The 26676-nt window shown below is 39.2% G+C and overlaps 1 protein-coding gene, 1 long non-coding RNA gene and 1 pseudogene across 6 annotated transcripts in view; 1 reads left to right on the top strand and 2 right to left on the bottom strand.

Annotated features, from left to right (window-relative positions):
- The window catches only part of DLC1 (DLC1 Rho GTPase activating protein), an 869826-nt gene that overhangs the window by 149217 nt on the left and 693933 nt on the right, over positions 1-26676 (bottom strand). Inside the window, exon 1 of one of the 5 annotated variants that reach the window (XM_073645431.1) lies at positions 1909-2026. The exons of the other annotated variants lie outside the window; for them this stretch is intronic. The gene's annotated coding sequence lies outside the window, so the exon portion shown is untranslated. Of the gene's footprint in view, positions 1-1908; positions 2027-26676 lie in introns of those variants that run through there. 5 annotated transcript variants of the gene reach the window in all.
- On the top strand, positions 1397-17543 carry LOC141159131 (uncharacterized). Its single transcript, XR_012249149.1, has 3 exons — positions 1397-2054; positions 3567-3653; positions 16365-17543. It is a non-coding gene; the product is annotated as an uncharacterized lncRNA (long non-coding RNA).
- The window catches only part of LOC141166787 (zinc finger MIZ domain-containing protein 1-like), a 99430-nt pseudogene continuing 96494 nt past the window's right edge, over positions 23741-26676 (bottom strand).

Genomic DNA, 26676 nt, shown 5'->3' with positions numbered 1-26676 from the left:
TCAAGACCACTGATACTCTCCCTCCATCTGGGGCTCCACACAAGATCTTACCCCGTGGAGGTCAAACTGATCTCAAGAACAGTGAGAAAAAATCCCAGAACCATACGGAGGGACCAAGTGAATGAGCTGCAGAGAGCTGGGACCAACGTTATACAGGCTACCATCTGTAACACACTACACCACCAGGGACTCAGATCCTGGTGTGCCAGACGTGTCGCCCTGCTTAAGCCACTACAAGTCCGGGCCCGTCTGAAGTTTGCTAGGGAGTATTTGAATGATCCAGATGAGTATTGGGAGAATGTCATATGGTCAGATGAAACCAAAGTAGAACTGTTTGGTTGAAACACAACTCGTCATGTTTGGAGGAGAAAGAATGCTGAGTTGCAGCCAAAGAACACCATACCTACTGTGAGGCATGGGGGTAGCAACATCATGCTTTGGGCCTGTTTCTCTGCCAAAGGACCAGGACGACTGATCCGTGTACATGAAAGAATGAATGGGGCCATGTATCGTGAGACATTGAGTGCAAAACTCCTTCCATCAGCAAGGGCATTGAAGATGAAACGTGTCTGGATCTTTCAGCATGACAATGATCACAAACACACCACCAGGGCAACAAAGGAGTGGCTTCATAAGAAGCATTTCAAGGTCCTGGAGTGGCCTAGCCAGTCTCCAGATCTAAACCCTATAGAAAACCTTTGGAGGTAGTTGAAAGTCTGTGCTGCCCAGCGACAGCCCCAAAACATCACTGCTCTAGAGAAGATCTGCATGGAGGAATGGGCCAACATACCAGCAACAGTGTGTGCCAACCTTGTGAAGAATTACAGAAAACGTTTGACCTCTATCATTGCCAACAAAGGATATATAACAAAGTATTGAGATGAAGTATTGTAATTGATCAAATACTTATTTTCCACCAAAATTTGAAAAAAATTTCTTTCCAAATCAGACAATGTGATTTTCAGGATTTGTTTTCTCATTTTGTCTCTCATAGTTGAGGTCTACCTTACAGGCCTCTCTCATCTTTTTAAGTGGGAAAACTTGCACAATTGGTGGCTGACTAAATACTCTTTTCCCCACTGTATTTTCATGTCTACTATTGATTTATGAAACAAATATTAAAACGATGGTTACTCTTTAACTCAATTTGTTTGAGCAAGTGACAACAGGTCTTCTTTAAATATAGGTAAAGTGCCATGTCTGCATGTATATTGTTTTAGAATAATATTCCACAAATTTACTTCTTTAAGGTTAAGAATTGCTAAGCCAAAGTCTATGGCAGCCACAAACTTCTGACATCTAAATGGCATCTTTCCAGGTCATGATAAGAGGGGATTGGACTTGTCTTTTGGTTGGAAACTGTTTCGCAATGAAGAGGTACAGATAATATCCAGTCACTTGTTTGGACCTTTAGTCACACACATTGCATCAAAATCAACACTGACTGCAAGGCTTATATGTATTTAGTGCTGGTAAATAATACATTGTCCTCCGGATAAGCTTCAAAACTACTTTAAAAAAAACTTGCTAAATAATTTGAAAATAATAATTTCATTGAGTAAAAGTTTTTATTTTAGGTAGAAACAGGAAATTGTCTCTGCAATCAGAATGAGGATGAATTTGCATCTTCTACACAATATAAGAAAAAAGGGCAGATCTAACTGTGGAAAAGCATTATTGTAACTCTGATCACAACATCACGGACACGAAAAAATATTATAATTGAAAGGCAACTGCAAATCCCAGAGAGACAGAAGAGTCTGGGAGTACAAACTCATGACAACCTTGGATACATTCAGAGCAGGAATGAATGTGTCGCATGGATTTATGCAAGAAATAAAGGAGAGAGGCGCTCCCTGTGTGTTACTGCAATAACAAGTAGAAAGGCAAGTGGATAATATTGCTCACCTGAGTAGGTTGTGTCTCAGCACAACTCTATTGAACGTAATGAGGAGCAATGAGAGACTGCTGACCCAAACCACCATGGGTAGGAAACTGAAGAGATTGAAAAAAAGAGGCGTATTCCAGAAGCTGACATGGAAGATCGTGTCAAGGTAATGGTTTTTAAGTCTTCAATTCTCTTTGGCAGCACCTGGAATATGTCGCTCATTTTTTCAGCTTCTTCACTGACATGGATTTATGGAAGATTTATTCTTCTCAGTAATGCCTCATTCATGCACTTATACATTTTTTGTGTATGAGTGCTATCCGTGTTTTTCACGGACAGTACTCATACCTATAATGGTGAATGGGGTCATTCACAAGTCTGTGATTTTCCGCGGGCCGTGCAAAATCAGAGAGACATGTCCCATTTGGCGCCGATCAATATTGGCAATGTAAGTCTATGGGTCAGTGAAAAAAATAGGACCTCACTCCTCATGCCATTGAAGTATGGTCTGATTTTCACAGATTGTTAGATTGAAAAAAAATATAAAAACCTTTTTGTTTTCACATACAAGAAAAACTGATGACACTTGGTCCAATAATAATAATTTTTATTTCTATAGCACCAACTTATTCCGCAGCACTTTACATTTTAGAGGAGAATTGTACAGACAATAAAGACATTACAGAATAACACATAACTCAGATACCAAAAGGAGTGAGGGCCCTGCTGCTCGCAAGCTTACAATCTATGAGAAAATAGGGAGACACGAAAGGTGAATGGTTAAAAATGTTTGTATTGTAGGGTCCAATCATCAACAAAATACATAGGGGGATTCACATAACGCTGCATGTACTGGTCATCAGCCAGTATCAGTAAATGTACAGACACAGAGGGCTAATAAGTGAGTGGAGGGTGTGTGAACAGATGCTAAGAGGGTCCTGATTTTGAAATAAGTTTTATATGGGCAAACGGGGGATAGTTAGATAAGTGAGATGAGGCGATAGGCCAGTCTAAAGAAATGCATTTTTAGGCCGCGCTTAAAACTGTGGATATTGGGAATTAATTGAATTGTCCTGGGTAATGCATTCCAAGACTATGATAAAACTTGAATGAATCTTAGTTTTTCTCTTGAATAAAACCTTAGGGAAACAAAATAATATTCTTGAAGATATGACACTTTTTAATGGTTAACAAAAATAAAACAAATGATGTTACAAAAAAAGATATAGAGAGTCTCTAGATCTCTTCATCTCGAAAGGTATAACAAAGTATCTGAAGAAACACATAAACACAAAAATAACTGCATGAATTTATGTCTTTCTCCATAAGTTTAGGAATGTGCCCCTCCAACCTCCCAGGGGCATTACGACCATGGACCAGACCTCCATCAATGGACAATAAAACTTTCACATTTTTTATCTGTAAAATGCTCCAATATTTACTGCCACTCGCCCCTTCCCACACTGATAGTTCTGCTTCACGTCACTGTCTTATTACTGCATTATTCATGTGTCCTGCCATGTATAAATATGTGACTCTTCAGATTTTGTGTTTTACTGAGCCTGATGAGAAGACCTGAAGAGTCTCACAAGCTTGATATTTGTTACCATCTTTACAACTTGCTATTAAAATCCATCAATCACTGAGGACTCTCAATTTTTATTATTTTTTCTTCTAGGACAAGAATTGCAAAATGCATGCATTTGTAACAGTGTGGAAGTGTGCGATACTGATGTGATTAACGCTATTAAAGGGGTTTCAATATGTGAGTATATGGTGTTCTTATTTTACATGGTGCACTGTCGCATTTAAGAAGGGGGTTGTCCTAGTAGTGGACAACCCCTTTAATGATGGAGAAATTGACATTTTCAATTTCTTGCCAGTGATATCCTAGCGACTGAAAATTACAATCCTGTAAGATTTAGGGATTGGCCAAGGATTGAGGAATCTGAGAGCCAAAGCAGGATCAGGCTGCGTCTTTAAGTAAAAAAGTGATGAATGAGCCGCTCATATAAAAATCTGCACTTTTCTGCCCCTATAACCTCCCACGGTAAGATAAAGATGCACTGTTTTAGAAAATTTGAGAGGGGTAAAATATAATCGTAAATAGATTTTTTTTGCCATTTTCACAGAAAAGCCTTTTGATGCTTTCATTGACCCAAGCCAGTCAGAGTGAACTGATCATGAAGGTCCTGCTGACCATTTTAACATCTGAGTTCTCACAGATCTCCACGGTTTTAGCTTTTGATCTCGAGGGTACATTCCCAACTGAGCAGCATGAAGTATATATCCATCATATATATCCACTTGTTAACACGCACTTATGACAGATATACTGTATATGCCATGAAGTGTTATGAGGTTAAATAGAAGATTAACGCTGATTCAGAAAATATGAGGGTGCTAATTAGAGAGGGGAGAATCGATTCATATCACTCTGGCTTTATCGACATGGTCAGTAATTTGTGATCGCTGGATGGGAGCCCTGCAAATCTCTGTATCTCCCGGCTCTTCTTTTGATTAACCAGACTGGCGTGGTGTCATCATTGTGGTGTGACGCACACAAGATGTCACAACATCCCTCATAATCAAAAGAAATGGGGGTATTGGTGCTTCTGCCTCTGCTTGCAGCTCCTATATTCTTAGCTATGATGTTTTTTTTCTTTTACACAACCCTGCCAGATGACAATGCCACTTTTAGTTTTATCATACATTTTGGTCAACAGTGCACTATAATTAACTTTTGACAGTCTTTTCAACTACAAGTATTCAACCCTGGCCAAAAATGATGTAATAGGGAATGTTGGGTAGGCAGTTACATGTACAGAAGCATTGTCCGACGCTGAATTCCGATATTCTTTATTCTATTGCGCTGTCTTGTTTCTCCTTTTCAGTGCATTAAGAATGAAGAAAAAAAAAGTGTGCTTGTAATTCAAATGCAACAGCATATGTCAGCGACACTATGTCACTGATCAAACACACTGAGTCTGGTACTTCTGCGGCACCTCTCCTACCTCTCTGTCTTTCCCTATTAGTTGAGCCTCTGGATTATTCACAGACTACTACTCTCATCTTCTGCACTGCTGCAGTTGTACAACACATTGCAGTCTGGAGTATTTGTTCACTGTTTTAGGGCTTTCCTCTCTTATCTCTATTGTTGAGCTGTGACCTCCGACTTCCTGTCATTGTCCTAAAATCTATACAGATTATGATAGTCCCTCATGACTGTGCTCTACCAAGTGATATGAATGCAGCAAGTCGTTGTGAGGAAGCCTGCATGGTCGCGCCTGAGGTCATATCAGGCTGCACTATTGATATCAGCCCTTTCTGATATGTATAAAACAGTGGCGGGCATTCTTTTTGTAATTCATGCAAATTGAATCGCAATTTTTTTTTTAAGTTACCGGGACTCACCAACTTCATAAAATTCTACTCAAATTTAATTGGCTTCGAATTGATTCGCTCATCTCTAGTAACAAGTATAACCAAAAGATGGTAAAGGGTGCCCAATGCCCATCCATCTTAATCAATGCCTCTGCCATGTTTTTTTTTTGTCTGAGCAGTTATTGTTTTCAGTGGTCACGCACCATACCTGCTGTAAAAGGAAGAAAGGATACTGGGCCATTTTTTTTAAAGGGGTGTAAAATGCCTTTAATATGTTTAAGTAAAACATAAAACACTACATCTAACTACAATATATACCCTGAAAAATCTAAAATGGATAATTATAAATCTGACTTTGCAAAGTATCTGGACTGGATGTTTTATGGTTAAATGCTCCTCGCCTCTGAAATACTTTGAAATACTACTGGAATATTACTCTGGCAAAGCAAATATTTTTTGTTTTATACATATGGAAAAAATTGAGCACTGATATGTAAAATTCTGAGACAAAATCAGACATTCGAACATGTGGTCCAACTTTACTTACAAATTTAGAATCTTAAAAATGTGGATATTTTTAGATATATTTGATGTCATTTTTGTTGAGAAAAAAAGATCTTCATTGTCTTCAAAAATTAATTAGTTTAAAGATTTCTATATTTATCATCTATCCACAGGTGAAGGTGTAACATGTGAGACCACTACTAATTTAAAGGGTATTTGTCAACAGGTTTTTCTCACTTACTCTGAAAGCAATAGACCTCAGATTAAAAGAACAGAGACCCTGATTCCAGTGATGTGTCACTTACTTGGCTGCTTGCTGTAGCTTTGATAAAATAATTTTTTCATCAGCAGGAGATTATCACTGGAGGATTAGTCCGACCACTCCTCCACCACTGATTGGCAGCTTTCTGGTGATAGATTCCTTTTAAAGGTTTTTGCCTCCTTGTACGTTTTTTGAATGGCTTTATTTCCCATATAAAATGTTTCTATTCTCCTCTGTAAGGCTATGTGCCCACGATGCAGAAATGCTCAGGATTTTTTCCTGAGCGTTTCTGCATCTCCCTGGCAGAAAAAAACGCATGCAGATTGTACATGCGTTTTTCCTGCCAGGGACATGCGGATGTGAAGCGTTCTTCACATGCATTTCCGCATGCGGGTTGACAAGTGCTTTACAAGCGATTTTAGCATCACTTGGAAAGTGCTTGTCAACTTGGTCACACTATATAAATCCATGCAAACAGCATGGATTTATATAGTGTGACCCGAGAGAATGTCAAAAAATAAAAAAATAAATATATACTTGCTCTCCAATGGCCCGCGCTGTCTTGCTTCGCTCGGTCCCGGCTGCCGGCAGCGGTACACTGAAGGACCTGCCGACGTCAGCGTCGCGTGACCCGTCACATGACTCTGACGTCAGCGCAGGTCCTTCATTCCATCGCGAAGTGCCGGGAAGCAAGGAGGAGCGCAGCGCGGGCCACCAGAAGGTAAGTATATATTTATTTTTTATTTTATTCTTTTTTTACAGCTTTTTTAATGGTACCTGGGTGTGGATGAGACTCTCCTCTCCTCTACACCCGGGTACCATCCGCACATTAGAACGCGCCAATTATGCAAGTACATATGCAGTCTTGCGGAATTGGCGCGTTCTAATGCAAGTCAATGGCGGCCAAAATGCAGTGCTTCCGCAAAATAATTGGTAGCGCTGCGTTTTTTTCCGCAATGATAATCCTCAGCGGAAATTTCGGCAGCATGTGCACAGCACATGCGGATTATCATTGGGGAACATGGCAGGCCTTCTACCATGCATTTTTTAAGCGTTTCTGCCGCTGCAGAAATGCTTAAAAAACGCATCGTGGGCACACAGCCTGACAATCAGAAATACAGTGAACTCTCGATTTATTGATTGGCAGAAGTCCTTTGAGACATTATGCCTCCTTGAATTCTATTTATAAGTTGGCAAACTTGCACAATACTAATACTTTGGTAACACATAAAATATCCATTATTCTTTTCAATAGATAAAAGTTTTTCTCAAATTAAGGATGTATGGACCAGAGTGTGAAATGATGCAACTGCTAAAAAAACTTGTATGAATCAGGCCTAAATTATTCCAATCTTCCTTTTCCATGGGAATGCTAGGAAGAGAACATTCTCTGCTAAACTAATGCTACTGTCTGATTTTTTTTTGGATTTCATTTCCAAGCATATCCTTATCCATATTGCTTGTTGCTGCAATAACTACTAAAACATAACACATGCTGCCTGCAAATTACCTGTAAAGAGTCATGGGGGTGGTGCCTCTCCTATAAAGAGTCATGGGGGTGGTGCCTCTCCTGTAAAGAGTCATGGGGGTGGTACCTTTCCTGTAAAGAGTCATGGGCGTGGTGCCTTTCCTGTAAAGAGTCATGGGGATGGTGTCTCTCGTGCAAAGAGTCATGGGGGTGGTGCCTTTCCTGTGAACAGTTATGCGGGCCATTCTATAAATGTACCCATTTGGACATACCTAGAAAACACTGTTCCCTCAACATGCCCTTTCTGACTTATCCTTCAGGCCAGAAAACACCATTAGGATATGGCCCCACTATCAGTATTTGGTCAGTATTCAGTATTCGGTCAGTATTTTTTCTTAGGAGTGGGAGCCACAACCAGGAGTGGGTGTTAAATGCAGAATTGGTGACTTGTTTCTATTATACCTTTTCTCTGATTGTTCCTCACTTGGTTTTGGCTCCCACTCATGAGAAAAAATACTGACTGAATACTGACCAAATAATGATAGAGGGGCTTTAGCCTCACAAGCAAACTCTGATATCGGAAAATCCTAACCTTAAATGTGTTAATAAGCATAGAATTGGGAATTTTATGACCTCTCCATCCAGACTCTTCAGAGAAGAAGCACCACCTCCACGACTCTTTACAAGTTCACATCACAAGATTAGTCAACAAGTAAATTGACTCTAGGGTCAATTACTATTTTCTACCAGTCATGATGGAAAAAGAGACTGCACCTTTATTGGCGGATTGTGAATATAGTAAGATGAATGAGTGCCAGGAAGATGATGCCATTTATAATTTGGCTTTAAGTCTATTATTTAGTAGGCTTTGGTTATAAAGTGCCATCATATTCTGCAGCACTTTACAAACATTATCATCACAATATAGGGTCTCGCAATATACATTCCCTATCAGTATGTCTTTGGAGTGTGGGAGGAAACCGGAGAACCCAGAGGAAACCCACACAAACACAGGGAGAACATACAAACTCCTTGCAGATGTTGTCCTTGGTGGGATTTGAACCCAGGACCCCAACTCTCCAAAGCAACAGTGCTAACCACTGAGCCACTGTGCTATGTATATCCTCACCTCAGTGTATTAGCTTCCTGGCTGGGATGTTTCGGCTTAAAGTAGGGATATTAGGAGAGTCAAACAAAAAAGTCAAACAACATCAGGGCTCAAAGCCAGGAATGAAAACAAGGACCAAGTCAGAATGTAGCTGGAGCAGCACATTTGGGTAGATCTATTTGTGGCTTCCATTTCTGTTTGTTTGCACAAGCTTTTTCATGTTTTTTTTTGACTGTATAGCATGGAGTAGACCAAAAATTCTACTTATGATTATGGGTTAACTTTACTTTCCCAAACTACCTCCCTCAAAATGATATGTTCACTCATAATAGAAAGTTGGTAAATCATAAGATAGTTTGCTTGTAAACAATCTAAGGAAATGCCAGAGGATGGACATAACGGACGCATCATTCATTAACAATATGTTCCAATGCCAACAAAATGTTTCCTTTTTTAATGAATTATTCCACTGCTGGTGAAAGGTAGATCAGTGGTAAAATAGAAGTTGACAGACTATATGGAGCCTCTTGTCGGATTCTGTGTATTGGCTTCTTGTTGTTTTTAATTTTTTTTTTAGCGCAAATTTACAATAAATCTTCTATATTTAGCCAGACCTACAATATATTTGAGAAAAGCCCAAATATGTCTGGATAGATTGAATATTAATACAGTAAGGTGTCTTTAACCTTTTCACAACCGGGCAATTTTTCATTTATGGCCTTCTACCAAGAGCCTTGATTTTTGCAGTATGAGTTGTAGTTTGGGAAAAGAAATTGAAGTGCGGCGAAATAGTGAAAGAAATATAGGATTCATGTTTTTTTTTGCACTATTGCCATTCTTTGTGTAGTAAAAAAGGACCTGGCAAAATAATTCTCCTTGTGACTATGATTTCAGTGATATTATACATACAGTATATGTTTTTTTTTAAGTGCTGGAAAAAATATAGATGTGTGTGTCAATAGGCCTTAAATAAGTCTAGGAGCATGATGTCATAGGTCCTAGCCGGTCAACCTACAAAACCTGATGTGGAGCACAACAAAGCACAGCAGACCCAGCAGAAAGGAGTGGAGATTGGAATACCCGGAACATGTGTGTAACAGATATTGTACTACGAAACCAAGCTACAGGCTTAAGATCACAGGAGGACAACGTTGGGGGAGCCTTTCAGCAGACACCCATCTGCCATGACAACCCAATGGCCCTTGGGATCTCACTGTGGACCGAAAGAAGCCATTTCTAACATCGCTGTCATTAATTAAGAGTGGCATTTAAATGGTTAAACACCAGTGATTGGAGCAAGCTTCAGTTGCTGATGTTACAACTAGATGCCATCTGTGTATCACAGCCAGCATTTCCCAGGTATGGATGAGCTCCATACACAGACACCCGAAATGTGACGTACTATTACATCACATGTCAGTAAAGGGTTAAATGTTTCATAATACTATAATAGTTTAATATATACAAGTCTGCATATCCATTTTATTCTTTTATTGATACTCTCGTTTATTATCCCTTGTTATTTACGAGTCTCCGGAATCATCATGTGAGACACATGCCAGTGAGAGGACACCAAGAATGCAAACAATTTTGTTTTGGGACGTTGTTAGGGATTGTGGGAAAGAACACCATTATGAAGGACAGATATTTCCACATCTGACTTATAACTTACAAACCTCTCTTTGATAATGGTGGAACTAAATACATACTAAATTACTCAGAAAAGGACATTGAGTCCTAAACAAGAAATAGCAAAGCCGTAAGAGGCTCCAGCCTTGGGACAGTAGAATGACCAGCATTTCATGGCAGCAGCCTCATGCTGTCAATAGGGCTTTGTCATTTTCCCCTAGACTTCTGTATATACACACATTCCAAGCAGAACTGCGGATAAGAAAAACATGTGTGATTCACTCGTAGGGGAGTTGTTGAAAATCTGTAATTACTTAGCTATGCAGTTGTAGGATGTCTACAAAATACCACAGGCTTCCTTTGAATAAATATGGAATATGGAATTACTTTGTATTAGTAACTTTCTAATTTTGAGAAACTTTTACAAATGACACAAAGTACAGTATCTATGAGACATTGCCATAAGATGCATTAATCAATAATTTCACTGTAGGGATTATGTAATGGAAAGTAACAATGAATACATCACCACATACGGCCCAGCACAACTGTAAACACCATTTATTTCTTTCCCTTGTAATGACTCTTTAATAGTATTACTAATTAAAGACAATATTGAGAAGATTTCAAAGGAATATAAGTAGGACACGTCATTGTTGTAATTGACATGATCAATTTGAGATTGACTTGGTGGAAATTAATATTAAGAAAAGTAACAATAATAACTATAATCGATATGAAAACAATTATACTGTATTATTATTATTGCACCATAAATTTCCAGATTTATGTAAAATAGAGGAGAATTAACACAAGTCATTTTTAAATATGAGCAAATATCTAAAAATATACTAAAGAAACAAATTATAAAAAGAAAAATCATCATAGCTTAACCTGTTGGATTTTACAATCTACAAGGAAGAAAGGTAAGGATATACAGTTAGGTCCATATATATTTGGACAGAGACATTTTTCTAATTTTGGTTCTAGACATTACCACAATGAATTTTAAACAAAACAATTCAGATGCAGTTGAAGTTCAGACTTTCAGCTTTCATTTGAGGGTATCCACATTAAAATTGGATGAAGGGTTTAGGAGTTTCAGCTCCTTAACATGTGCCACCCTGTTTTTAAAGGGACCAAAAGTAATTGGACAATTGACTCCAAGGCTATTTCATGGACAGGTGTGGGCAATCCCTTCGTTATGTCATTCTCAATTAAGCAGATAAAAGGCCTGGAGTTGATTTGAGGTGTGGTGCTTGCATTTGGAAGGTTTTGCTGTGAAGTAAACATGCGGTCAAAGGAGCTCTCCATGCAGGTGAAACAAGCCGTCCTTAAGTTGCAAAAGCAGAAAAACCCATCTGAGAAATTGCTACAATATTAGGAGTGGCAAAATCGACAGTTTGGTACATCCTGAGAAAGAAAGAAAGCACTGGTGAACTCATCAATGCAAAAAGACCTGGACGCCCACGGAAGACAACAGTGGTGGATGATCGCAGAATAATCTCCATGGTGAAGAGAAACCCCTTCACAACAGCCAACCAAGTGAACAGCACTCTCCAGGAGGTAGGCGTATCAATATCCAAATCTACCATAAAGAGAAGACTGCATGAAAGTAAATACAGAGGGTTCACTGCACGGTGCAAGCCACTCATAAGCATCAAGAATAAAAAGGCTAGACTGGACTTTGCTAAAAAACATCTAAAAAAGCCAGCACAGTTCTGGAAGAACATTCTTTGGATAGATGAAACCAAGATCAACCTCTACCAGAATGATGGAAAAAGAAAAGTATGGCGAAGGCGTGTTACAGCTCATGATCCAAAGCATACCACATCATCTGTAAAACACGGCAGAGGCAGTGTGATGGCTTGGGCATGCATGGCTGCCAGTGGCACTGGGTCACTAGTGTTTATTGATGATGTGACACAGGACAGAAGCAACCGAATGAATTCTGATGTATTCAGAGCCATACTGTGTGCTCAGATCCAGCCAAATGCAGCCAAACTGATTGGTCATCGTTTCATACTACAGATGGACAATGACCCAAAACATAAAGCAAAGAAGTGGAATATTCTTGAATGGCCAAGTCAGTCACCTGATCTCAACCCAATTGAGCATGCATTTCACTTGTTAAAGACTAAACTTCAGACAGAAAGGCCCACAAACAAACAGCAACTGAAAACCTCCGCAGTGAAGGCCTGGCAGAGCATCAAAAAGGAGGAAACACAGTGTCTGGTGATGTACATGAGTTCAAGACTTCAGGCAGTCATTGCCAACAAAGGGTTTTCAACCAAGTACTAGAAATGAACATTTTATTTACAATTATTTAATCTGTCTAATTACTTTTGGTCCCTTTAAAAACAGGGTGGCACATGTTAAGGAGCTGAAACTCCTAAACCCTTCATCCAATTTTAATGTGGATACCCTCAAATGAAAGCTGAAAGTCTGAACTTCAACTGCATCTGAATTGTTTTGTTTAAAATTCATTGTGGTAATGTCTAGAACCAAAATTAGAAAAATTTTGTCTCTGTCCAAATATATATGGACCTAACTGTAAATGTTTCATAAGTATAAACAGTATGAATTAACTATGTTATGGTATTAAAGATCAAGTTTTAGATAAATACTATAGGGAACCAGAGCGAACCAGGCCATAGGGTGATATCTTTTTAAAAACATAAAATAGGTCCAGGTAATGTGCTCACCTGTAGGCACAACTCTTATGAAAGCTCAATAATGGTTACTGCTGCCCCATGGCTGGTGGATGACCTCCACCAGGAAGCTTGAAAGTAAAGACAATTCCCAGCTTGGGTTGCGTGAACCAAAATTAAGATCCTTGATCCAATAATATAAAGAAGCAATTTTTATTCCAAAACGTATTTTCACGTCGGACTGGCGTCTTTCTCAGTTGGTTATTACACTTGAGAAAGATGCTTGACTGGCATGGAAACACATTGTGGAACAAAAAAACGCTTCTTTTATGCAGCCCAAACCGTGAATTGATCTTACCTTTAAAGAATAAGTTTTGGTAGGTTTTGGAATAGTGACGGCAATAGGAGTAAAGTCTGAAATCATGGGGTACTGAATTTACTAGAAAAGAAAATGCACAGAATTCAGAATTCCTGGAGGCAAGAGTGTGAGGAGCAGACAGGTGGAGAAGAGAATAGAAGATTGCTAGGTAGAAACAATGTTAATAACCATGTTCATGGTGGTAATGGAGAGCAAATGATGTTAGGTTTTATGCTTGTTTGAATAGGTGAATATTTTAATTTCAGGTTGGAGAGTAAAAAAAGGTTGGAAGATATAATGATCTCAAAAGATGGAGTCAGAAATATATTGAGGTGACGACAAGTTGTTAAGCTTCTTCTCTACGTAGCGAATCCTTAAAATCAAATAAGAATCCATGAACAGGCTTGGTGTAAGTCATTCTTCTTAGGAGGTGTCAGAGATGCTTTAATATTCACCCCTGTACAGGTATCTGGACTTCGTTGCAATGGCCACTGAGTTGTGTTCATAGAGTAGCTGCTGGCCAGTGGAGTTCAATGCGTTAGGAGGCATCATACAGCTAGGTCAGAACCTGGGATACAATAGAACAGGCATGTGTTCTCAGTAAAAAAAAAGGGGAGCAGCTAAATACCCCAATAAAATATCTAGGTTCAGAGATTCTGGTGTCGATCATTCACATTGGATCTAATTTGTAAGGTCAATTTAAGGTGTTAGAGCATCTGGAACCACAGAGAAAAATTTTTCTGTAGTCATAGATATGATCAATGATTGTAACATCATTGCAATCACATAAGCACAGATGGGCCAGTGATGTCACATAGAAATTTAGATGATTCAATGGCAAGGTAATGATCATATAGACATTTCCAAGGATTGGAAAAGTTAACTTTCAGATTTCGATTTCCAGTAAAAAAAAAAAAAGATTAAAGTATTAATGATAGACAGGTATAATTTATATTCTTATGCTGTAAAAAAAAGGTTCCAAATAAAAATAACATCAAGAATGACACTGCTCTTGTGGCTTCTGGTTACATCAAGATTTATAGTAATTTGAGTTATTGTTACATCTTAGTGTCCATTTGAATAAACTAATGTGTTCATAAACGGTTGACATTCTCTGATTCAAAGGAAGCTCTTCAAACTTCAGCTTCAAGAAAGAAAATACATAGCAATGTTATTTAGTAACTTTAAGGGTGTTCAATGAGATGTAAACATTTAGAACTAATCAATTAGAACTATTCAACCAGTGTTTTGGCGTGAATACCTCTCAACTACAGTATACCTATACACAGCTTGGGTATACTGATAGATCACAACATCTATCATGAGTCAACACTGTGATGCAGCAGCAAAAAAGGCAAACACAGTTCTGGGATGTATTAAGAGAAGCATAGAGTCTAGATCACGTGAAGTAATTATCCCCCTCTACTCCTCCTTGGTCAGACCTCATCTGGAATACCGTGTCTAGTTCTGGGCACCACATTGAGCTACCAGGATGGTGAGCGGACTGCAAACTATGTCCTATGAGGAACATTTAAAGGATCTGGGAATGTTTAGATTGCCAAAAAACAAGACTAAGAGGAGACTTAATAGCTGTCTACAAATATCTGAAGGGATGTCACAGTGTAGAGGGATCATCCTTATTCTCATTTGCACATGAAAACACGAGAAGTAATGGAAAGAAACTGAATGGGAGAAGATACAGATTAGATATTAGAAAAAACTTTTGGACAGTGAGGGTCATCAATTAGTGCAACAGGAGGCCACGAGAGGTGGTGAGTTCTCCTCCAATGGAAGTCTTCAGACAGAGGCTGGACAGACATCTGTCTGAGATGGTTTAGTGAATCCTGCATTGAGCAGGGGATTGGACACGATGACCCTGGAGGTCCCTTCCAAGTCTAACATTCTATGATGCTATGATAACTAGTGATTTTTTAATTTGCGACAATTTCATTAAATGATTTTCTCTGTTTTTTAAAGTTGTCTTATTTAGTTAGTTTTCAGATTTTTATGACAGTCTTTTCCAAGTACGGTAGTTTAGACCAAGTCATCTAATGCGACTTTATAAAATCACAAAATTTGGTGCAAATATGTTTCAGTTCCCACCTGTAGTGATTTTATGTATGCCTGTTTTTTTGGCCTAATTTTTGTGACTTTTGCAAGGTGTGTGCATTTCTTTGCATTAAAAAGTTACAAAATAGGTCAATGAAAATAATTTTGCGCAAAATTCAATAAGCATGTGCACTATTTTAATGACTTTCACTCAAAAAAATTACAAGACAAGAATGTAATAAAATGGCTCCTGTCACATAATTCTAATGGCAGCCTGTCCAAGTCATGTGGCTGTAGTCTGAAAAAACCACAGTTACCGAGACCTGTGTCTCAAGTAACAGAGGAGCTGTATCATAAGCACACATACTGGAGAGGTCGTGGAAGAGGCTTTCCTTCGGCTGAGGAAAAAATCTTTGTGCTCAGTCAACCGAGGAGAAGATTTATTTCTTCTTCTGTCCAAGCCTTACTCTGGCAGCCCTGTTATTTTTGCTTACGATATAGCTCCTATGTCAGTTGAGACACAGATCTTGGAAGCAGTGTTTCTTCAGACTGCAGCCCATCCAGTCACATGAATAGGATGGGTCAGGGTTGCTAACTGTCCAGAAATTTCTGGACAGTCCAAAAAAATAGGGCACCTTTTTTTCCCCTGTCTTTTTTCTAAATTCTAAGTGGCCACATAATCCCTTTAATCACCTTTGATTAAAGGGGTTTGTAACATAGTAAGTCTCTTACAAACTCATTGATTCTTCCCATCTCAGTGAACTTATTGATGACAAAACTTCTTGCCTAATATTAATTAGGCAGAACAAGAAGTTATGTTAGGTATGGGTGGAGGGGCATTTTGGAAATTTATTCTATATGAACCAGTAACATACAGAATTAGCTTTTATTACCTGTGGCGCTATGGAGGACAGACCATCTTGAAAACTTGCATGTGTAGGACCAGTGTAAAAAATTTAGGACCATAGTAAGGTAAAAGAACTCTATTGCAGTTATTTTGAAAATGTCCATTTTAAGGGATGTTACTTTGCTACAGTTTATATTTTCTTTAATTTTCTAACAGAATTTGAAATGCACTTATCCGTATTGATGCGGAATAGACATCCTATAAGAAAAATGCAAGACATATCTGCAGATGGAGAGAAGTGTTCCCATATGAAGTAAAAACTGAAGCCAAGCCTGAATTTTTATCCTCTTATAAATCTATAAGCACTCTCGTTGAAGATATAATCCTACTTACTGTATATATGTCAGCATTCCACCGTGAGGTTATAACACAAATCACATGTTGCAGCCTTCAAGCCAAAGCATAACAACTGTGCACTTTTTGTGTCTGGTTTAATGTGTTGAAAAAACACAGCCATGAACAGCTGGCGCTGAGAGGCACGGACAATAGGAATCTTTTTGTTTCAATATGAAAGCTGAAAGTCATTTTTTACAGATTTGCTGTTGAGGATATCAAATTAATCTCCCAGATATACTTAATTTATTGTCTTAATGTATGGTATAAAAGAATCTCTGAAATATCGTTGCGACCATCAAACTTTAAGTGGGGCAAACAAGCAATATTACAAATATCCCTATAACGGTATCAGGAATTTAACGTGTTCGGATGCAAATTTGATAAATATATTTTTTCAATATATTTACTGTACGGATCCTCTTATGATGCAACATTGCTGATCCCTATCATCATGTACATAAAGAAGCACTCCTCCTCCCATCAAAGTTTTAACCCTCTTAATGTATTGCAGTCATCATATTATAGAGCACTGTGTACTTACAATTGATCATTTTGTCTTCCTAGCTCTATGTATAAACAGGAAGTCTATTTTCCCTGCATGTGTCATCATTAGAACTACAATCCTACATAGCTGCAAAGTCCCTGGCAGGGAGAGGAGCGGAGAAGCTGGGTCAAGAGTTGAAAAGGAGGTTGAGCTGTACTGCCAGGGACTTTGCTGTGATGTAGAATGATGATTACAATATATTAAGAGGATAAAAATTTAGATGGGAGGAGTGCTTTTTTAACCATCCCACCACCACTACTACGAAATACTTCATCTGACTAAGAGGGCCAGTTATGGGCATCCTCAATTTATGTTGTCCATAATGGTAGCAAAGCAGCTAATCTTGATTAGCCACCATGTCATCATGTATAAAAAGAAGTTAGCTTACACAGTCCCACAATGCTATCCTCTGTGTGAATATTTAGATAAAAAACTCAAGCATAAAGTAACATCATTTTTCTTTCAGGAAATTACTCCTAAGAAAATATGAGTATATTAGATCATGAAATTTAGCTCCCTGAAGAAGGCTGACTAAACGCACGTCGGGCCGTCTTTTATATACATACTTCATTCCACCAAGGTAATGACTCTCACTACTTATCCCTACACATTTTGCATGTTGTAGAAAGGGGTTTGACACTATTGTAGGTGCTATATTAATACCTGGATTAATCTGGTTAAGTTTTGGTTGCATGAGATCCATGTGAGTTGTTTAATTAACCATACATACATGAGGTACATTGTGCACATGTGAAAATTATTGGATTGATATTAGCTACATGGCTCAACATGCAAGTTAGATCTTGATCAACACACCTCTGTCACATACATTTAATATTATTCCCTTGATGACATTTATAATTCATTGTTAGACGTTACCCGCTATTTTGTGAAGTAATTTGGGTTTTCTAATATGTTTTTATTATAACTATGTTACAATAAAAGTTAAACTTTATAGTCTAATATATTTGTATTTTCTTGGGAGTAATTTCCTGAAAGAAAAATGATGTTACGTTAATGTATAAAAAGAAGTAGGTAATAGGTATCAAAGTAGAAGAGGCCACTTTGGAACCAAACGAAATTCATTAAATGTGCTTATTGAACTTTTTTTTTCTTTTTTTTCCCCTTAATTTAGCTGTGGAGGGTTTTGTTTAAGTTTTTTTGGTGTATACTAAAGCCTTCATATTCCAGAAATTTTTTATTACAAACTTATTTCTATTTATCATTCACTTGATGTATTTTTTTTTATTTTCTATTTTTAAAATCTCCATTAAAGTTTAAGAAACCTAGCTATTCCAATTTACTAATAAATCTGTTTTCTCTAATGTCATGGCTTCCATCAATTATAGGACCAACACAGTAATGGATTTGTTTTTGGAATAAATAAAAAAAAACTGTTGGTTCATGATTGTTTTATAATATAATTCATCATGTTTTCCAAGGATTCATATTTTTATGCCATTATTACATTGCAGACCATACTATTTTTGTCATTAAAATTAACATATCTCTGATAGAAAGTTCTCAAAAGTATTCTAAAAGTTTTAAAATTGACTCCTACACTATTCATTCATCCATATTTTTCTCATCACTTCTGGTTGAAAATGACTGTTCAAAGCAAGCACCCTCAGCATGGCCAAACAGTTCAGGGCACCTTACCACCTACTTGTTTTCCACCCACTCTCTCACTTGATTGACAGCTCTGCTTGTACAAGAGCCAGAGATAGATGGAAAACATATAGGTGAGAAAGAGCAATAAACTCTTTGGCCTCACCTAGGGTGCACCAAGCTCCCGATTACGTGAACACAGTGTTTAATCCTGTCTCTGTAATCACTGTTAATCTTATCAGAGGGCAGTGAAGGGGGTGCATGTTTGGGACCACTAAGAATGATCCATAGAGAAGTCAAGCTAGATTTGCTATTAATAGTTTTTGTGTATGTGAAATACAATAATGCGTATGTGAAATATAAGAACTAGAGATTCTAAGAATCAGAAATATTAAATTGTAAGATCCTTTGAGTTGTGACCAATAAAAAAAATCTGACTTAGGCCACGTTCACACATTCAGTATTTGGTCAGTATTTTACATCAGTCTTTATAAACCAAAACCAGGAGTGGGTGAAAAATACAGAAGTGGAGTCGTGTTTCCAATATACTATTCCTCTGATTATTCCACTCCTGGTTTTGGCTTACAAATGCTGATGTAAAATACTGACCAAATACTGAATGTGTGAACGTGGCCTTACGAAGACAGAATGTGCCAATAGACAAAATAACAGCATACAGCAGCAATATGTATACACTGAGATGTATGCAAACATTGAATATGAAGGTACTTAGCAAAGAAATTCATATATTCAATGTTTGCATACATCTTGGCGCTTACAGAGTGCTGCTTTATTCTTTTCTTTGTATATTATGCAGTCATTGCAGCTTATACCTGTTCACATTTGCTTTACTCTTTTAGCAGGTGCTGGTCAATTTTTTTGTTTTTTGTAGTTCACCATTGTAGGTGGTGACTGCCTCCATATTTGACTGTGCACTCCTCCCATAAGCCTAAAGCTGTGTTTAATTAGTACTTGATCCTGCCTTAGTACTTGATCCTGCCCGGTAGAGGCATTTTCTGATAAATATTATGTTTAGGGTCCTACCAGAGAAAGGTACGCCTTGTCATGGCTTGTGAGCACACATGCAGTACTTTCAAGTATATTCCATATAGCAGAAATGCAGTTTTAATTTCTTATATTCAGTGTTTGCATACATCTTTACTCTTACAAAGTGCTGCTGTATTCTTTAGCACTCACAGAGTGCTGCTGTATTTTTTTATGTATATTATGCAGTCAGAGCAGCTTGCACTTGTTCACACTTGTTTTATTCTGTTAGGTGGTCTTGGTCAGTTTTTTTCCTGTTTTTAAAAAGAAAGACACAAGTCATTTTAAGAAAATTACTGTAGATAATCTGTCTGGCAAAGAACACTAAATCTAGAAATAAATGTTTAAATGAAACAAGAAATAAAGTTACCCTCACTAATTATTATAAATAATAATAATAAATTCTATCTTTGTCTTGTGACAAGGGGGCAGAGTTTTTCAATCTTGTATCCTATTCCAGAGAGTGCTTAGCTGAGAGACCGCTGCAGTCAGTTGTCTTACAGCCATATGCAAGAAAATGAGGAAGAAGAAAGACATGACTAAACTCCTGAGAAAGAAATTTCTTTATGTATTTCTCAGATTTTATTGTAATATGAGACAAAAAGGGTAAAAGGTAAGGAGGAGATTAAGGGAGAAATTGCTGGATTATTTTTAATTTTCTTGTACATTTTTCTGTGTTTAGGGTTCCTTCAAAAGGTTATAGCATGCTGTATATTTCACATGACTCATTTATTTAAGTGAAAGGTAGAATGGCCTAGTGCTGACAGCAGAAAAGAGAGAAAGTCTTCTGGACTCTTCAGCATATTTTAAATTTTTTAATGATATGCCATTAATATATATAATATATGAGCTTATTGATCCCCAGTACAAAAGCTGATGTGGAAGAAAGATAGGGATATTAATAAAACGCAATATAACATGATGGCAAATAGAAACTACAGAATTGACTAAAGACATCAGAAAAACATGTGACTGCAACATATCGAAATGCTATAAGTGTTTTTACTGTATCTTTACTGTAATACATGAAAATATATAACCTTTTATGGAAACAAATCCGACATTTAACAGCCCTTAAAATTCAGACATAAGTACTTTGGCTTCAAGCCATTTTAAATGCCATCATTTCAGAAAGCAAAACAGAAACTGGAAGCGAAGTAGATAAAATAGTTGCTGCTATATCCATTAAATTGTGCCTGCTGACCTGAATTTTAGATGTGGTTTTATTTTAATGTCTGTAGTTTGCAATCACTCAAATACTGACTTTCTATGATGTGACTAAATTGAATTTTTACGTTAACGAATAGAGGGATACATCTGCAACAAATTCTACGCACCTAATCCAAAACTGGATGTGAAGAGTATTTTTAATACTATAAGATGCACTGAACAGGGATATCACATCAAATGTCTTATTAGCGATGTGACGCTCACAGCCCTCCCTGGTAGATGGGGTTATTAGGAGCTGGGCCGGTGTAGGGGTAGCGGGGGAGGCAGTCGTGGTCTGGACCCGGTCCGTGCCCAGGGCGGTCACATAAAAGATTTAATGGGCTTTCAGGGTTGAGTGGTAATTTTCCGACTACGCCACCTACGGTTCCCGGTGATGGACACCAGCGCTGCTTCAGTCCACTGAGGCCGGTTTTACAGGCAGCTAAGATGGGACGGCTCCCCGCAGGCGGAGCGGACCTCAGGGCAGTGTGGGAAAGGATGGTGGGTGCAGTGCCGCGCAGGAAATAACAGGCTGAAGCGGGGTGTGAAGTCATCCAGGGTTTTTACTCACTTGATGAAGTTTCAGCCGCAAAGCTTCCCTCTGCTCCTCACGGCGTGCTGCGGCCACCAGGAAGGGGCGTCCAGCACTTTCCAGATAGATCAGGAGCACCTGTCGAGACCCCTCTGGTGTGTGTGTTCCTCTCCTAGGTGAGTTCTCCCACTGAGTCTTCGCTTGACTGTTTGTGTGGTTAGAACTAGGTGTAAGGCCAGGTCCCACTGGATAAACGCAGGTAGAGCGGTACAGGTGGCGTATGCCGCTCCGTCCGTATCCCTCCTGGGATCCACTAAGCATCCGGGCTTTTCTGACTGAGACGTGAAGTAACAAAGTGAGATATCGGGGGCCGGTCAGCCCTCTTGCAGCAGGAGTCCCTCAGCCTAGGCCAGAGTAAGAAATACAGGTGGCATGTGCCGCTCCGTCCGTATCCCCCAGGGATCCTTTTGCCTGTGAAGCTTGTCTCCTCTACTCCCCTCCAGGCCTTCTTAGGTAGGGACCTTGACCGGGTAGAGGCAGTGGTTAACTCTGACCCGCTCCTGGTCTCAAGGCCAGAGGACGAGGACCGTGTATCTTCACTGCAGGTTCTAGCAGAAGGCCACAATCAGCGATGAAGATCACAATCAAAGACCCTGAACTTAAGATGGCTGAAGATTAAATATGAATGAATAAGTGTAACCTAAAAGTGTGTTCACCACCCTCACCCACTACATGGTTCCCCCTATCTTTGGTTCCCCCCATCTCCTATATCCCGGGACGGGGCAGCACCCTGGTGCATTTGGGCCCCCTTCAGGACAGGAGTGGTGTAGTGTTGAATGGTGAAGTGGTGTCCTGAGAGATACTCCATCCTTACCTGGAAGATGAGATACCACACCTCTACTGAGGTGTAGTACCCCTGTGGCGACTGAACCCTCAGGGGCGACACAGAGACTAGACACAGAAGGGTGCATCTCAGGAGCCTAAGGAGGTGAGTAAACCATTAGATCACAAGACATAAAAGGGACAGCAAATCTAAGGTCACACCTTTAGAATAGGCCATCTAGAGTATATGGGCCCCCACTCTCGGCAGCTTCCTCCAGTCAGCGGATTAACCCATTAACGTTGCATGACGGGTATAGCACGTCATGAGCGGTGTGTCAGTTCCCGCATCATGACGTGCTATACCTGTCATGGATTTAAACTGTCAGTGTGTGAATACACACAGTGACAGCTCCATGCAGGCAGCAGTCACCGACACCTAACTGGCACGAGAAGAGATGCGGAGACTCATTTTAGCGATCCCCACTGTGATAAGTTAGTCAATATGAAATATCAGCCCTTCCATCCCTGATTTCCACCTGGAGCTCAGCTTAGCTGATAGCCAAACTCCTGAAGTAACAGCCAGAGCGGTAACAGCCAGTCACTGGCTGATTCACCCTTCAGATGCTGCCATCAATAGAAGGCTGTGAGTGAGGGGCTCCCTCTCTCACCTCCATCGGCACCCCCACAACGAAGTCACAGGGAGCGATGTTTGTCATGGCACCCAGAGGTCAAACAATGACTTAGTGTGCAAAGTATGGTGGCCTGTTAGACCAAGCCATAGGCAGGGTCTAACAGGCGTACTGGCAATGTAATCTGACAGGCCTAATGCATTTAGTCATCTATGTCCCAACAGAAATTCTAATATTAACTGCACACTTAAACAAGAGATACATCAACAATCCGTAACAAAGATAGGTATGTTTCTAGATAAAAAGAGATTCCAGCAAAAAAAGTAAAATAAATGTTTTTATTGTATTAAACATAACCAAAGAAAATATATAAAAAGACAGGGCAATGGGCCTCCATAAAATAGGAAATCACAGGCCATATACAGGGATCCTAGGGATTAAAGAACTATATATGTAGATAATCACAGGCATAATGGAAAAAGTGCAAAATGCAAATGCAATAATATGCAGGAGAAAAAATACATCCAAGCTCATAAACTATTGCAATAAAAATAAAAATAAGGCAATCAAAATCCAAATCAAAGTGCTAGTGCAGTACAATAGTGATATATAGGATGCATTTCTGGCCTTAGACAATGGTAAACTGGATCCCACACTAATTAATCAGCCCCAGGTTGCCAAATAAGTACAAAAAGTAGTAAAGGGTATGTTACTTATATCTGAATGCCATCAGAGGGGATAATGGATCCTGTGCCTCCCCACCCCGATGCTGAGGTCACACGGAAGAAGTGAGGCAAAAAGGCGTCTCTTAAGGTGTAGGGGTTGCTATTACGGTAGCTGTAGCAGCAGCTGCAGCAACCACAGCTGCAGCAGCCACAGGCTGGGTCAAGTCTGCAGATGGCCTTGTGTGAGGTGGATTGCCCATTCCAGAAGGGTTATTAGAAACTCCAGGATAGCTCCCTGCAAATCCACCGCCCCCTGTGTAGTTTGGACACCCATACATGCCTTGCTGCATGTACGGCTGGTTGGATACTCCCTTTGAGGAAAACTGCCCAGCAAACTGTGGGAGTTCATACCAGCACTATTGCTGTTCATGCCAGATGCCACGGGATTGGCCACTGAATTTAATAGATTGTTTGCATTAATTATTGGGTTTCCTAGTACCTGACTTTGAGAAGTAATTGTAACTCCCCAAACTGTAGTGACCACTGACAGAGAACCAGGGTGCTGACTTGCATTCTCCTGCCAAGGGATGGAGTCATAAGTGAAAGATCCATCACCATGGGACAGGGATGGTTTCATGGAAGTTAATGAATTCATGGGGGGCTGCATGGGGAGTTTCTCTGTGGAGTCATTCTGCCTGCTCTTTTGGTGCGGCAGGAAAAGCTGCCTTCCTAGGTCTTCACACCAAGAGGAAAGGAGGACTCAACCTCAAGCCTTCCCTTGAAACTACACACACACACACATTTTCCCCCTTTGCCATTGTTAAAATGTAAAATCTGGGGCTAGAACAACAGAGTGGTGCAATCTCCAAAATGGGGTCACTGGAGAGGGGATTCTGATCTTGCTGTGTATATGGAGTCTGCAAATTATTCTGCGATAATTTGTTCTCCAAGAGTCAAATAACACTTCCTCCCTCCCGAGTCTCGTCGTGTGGCTAAGCAGTACTGTACAGACACATATGGGGTATTTTCATGTTTAGCAGAAATTGTGTGACAAATGTTGGTGCCATTTTTCCCCATTTCCCCATGTGAAAATGTTAAAAACAAAATGTTTGTGGTAAAAATGTAATTATTTTGTGAAACACATGTGGTATCAATATGCTGACTGCACCGTTAGATGATTTCATTAAGAGGTGTAGTTTGTAAAATAGGGTCACTTAAGGGGGAATCCTGCTGTCCTGACACCTTAGAGGCTCTGCCAATGTGACATGGCACCCACAAACCATTCGAGGCAATTCTGCACTCCGATATGGCAATCCTTCCCTTCTGAATTTTGCACTTAGCCTGAAAAGTAATTTCCGACCACATATGGGGTATTGCCGTGCTCAGGAGAAATTGCATAACATATTCTGTGGTTCATTTTTTCCTATTTGCCCTTTTGAAAATTAAAAACTTGGGGCTAAAACAACATTTTAGTTTAAAAAATGTAATTTTACATTTTCTCAGCCCTATGTTATTATAATTCTGTGAAATACCTTTGGGTTTAAAATGCTCACTACACCCCTAGAGGAATTCTTTGAGAGTCATAGTTTCCAAAATGTAGGGGTTTCTGCTGTTTTGATATCTCAAAGCCTCTGGCAATGTGACATGGTGTCCGCAATCTATTCTAGCAATAATTGTGCCCCAAAAATCAAATGCTGTTCCTTCCCCCTCGAACCCTGCTGTGTGCCCAAACAACAGTTTCTGACCACATATGGGGTATCCCTGTACTCAAGAAAAATTGCACAAAAAATTATGTGATTTTACCCTTGCAAAAATTAAAAATTTGGGCCTTCAGAAACATTTTCGTTGACAAAAACATAATATTTAATTTTTAGGGCTCAATATTATAAAATTCTGTGAAGCACCAATGGGTTCAAGATGCTCACCACACCCATAGATAAATTCCTTGAGGGGCGTAGTTTACAAAATGGGGTAACTTTTAGGGGGTTTCTGCTGTTTTGGAAATTGACGGCTCTCCAAATTTGACATGACGTACACAACCTATTCCAGACAATCTTGCACTTCAAAAATCAAATAGCACTCCTTCCTTTACAAGCCTTGTTATGTGCCCAAACAAGAGTTTCTGACCACAAATCCCTGTAATCAGGAGAAATTGTAAAGCAAATTATATGGTCCATTTTCTCCTGTTATCCTTGTGAAAATGAAAAATTTGGGGCTAAAACAAAATTTATTGGGTTCAAAATGCTCACCACACCTCTGATAAAATTCCTTGAGGGGTATAGTTTCCAAAATGGGGTCACTTGTGGAAGGATTCTACTATTTAGGCACGTCAGGGGCCCTGCAAGCGCGACATGGCGTCCGTTACCTATTCCAGCCAATTTTTCTCTCCAAAAGTCACATGCTGCTTCTTCCTTTCCGAGCCTTGCTGTGAGCCCATACAGTAGTTTTCTACCACATATGGGGTAATGGTGTACTCAGGAGAAATCGCACAAAACATTGTGTAAACCATTTTCTTCTCTTGCCTTGTGAAAATGAAACATTTGAGACCAAAGCAACATTTTTGTGGGAACAATTTATTTTTCCATTTTCACAGCTCAATGTTATAAAACTCTGTGAAGCACCTGTGGTTCAAGGTGCTCACATCACTTCTAGATAAATTCCATGAGGGATTTAGCTTCCAAAATGTGGTCACTTGTGGATGGTTTCCACTGTTTAGGTACATCAGGGGCTTTGCAAACGCGACATGGTGTCTGCTATCTATTCCTGCCAATTTTGCGCTCCAAAAGTCAAACTGTGCTTCTTCCCTATCGAGACCTGTCGTACGCCCAAACAGTAGTTTTACACCACATATGGGGTATTGGTGTACTCAGGAAAAATTGCAGAACAAATTGTATGGCCTATTTCCTCCTGTTACCCCTGTGAAAATGAAAAATTTGGGACTTAAGCAAAATTTTTGTGGGAAAAATTAAAATTTACGTTTTTCCTTCCACATTGCTTTAATTTATGTGAAGCACCTAAAGGGTTGATAAGCTTATTGAATGTGGTTATGAGCACTTTTAGGGGTGCAGTTTTTAAAATG

The sequence above is a fragment of the Phyllobates terribilis genome, unplaced genomic scaffold (genome assembly GCF_046119375.1).
Source record: "Phyllobates terribilis strain yellow unplaced genomic scaffold, ASM4611937v1 Scaffold_1__5_contigs__length_1240528914, whole genome shotgun sequence".
Lineage (NCBI taxonomy): Eukaryota > Metazoa > Chordata > Amphibia > Anura > Dendrobatidae > Phyllobates > Phyllobates terribilis.
The sequence above is the reverse complement of the archived record's forward strand: the minus strand, read 5'-3'. Positions and strand labels throughout refer to the sequence as shown.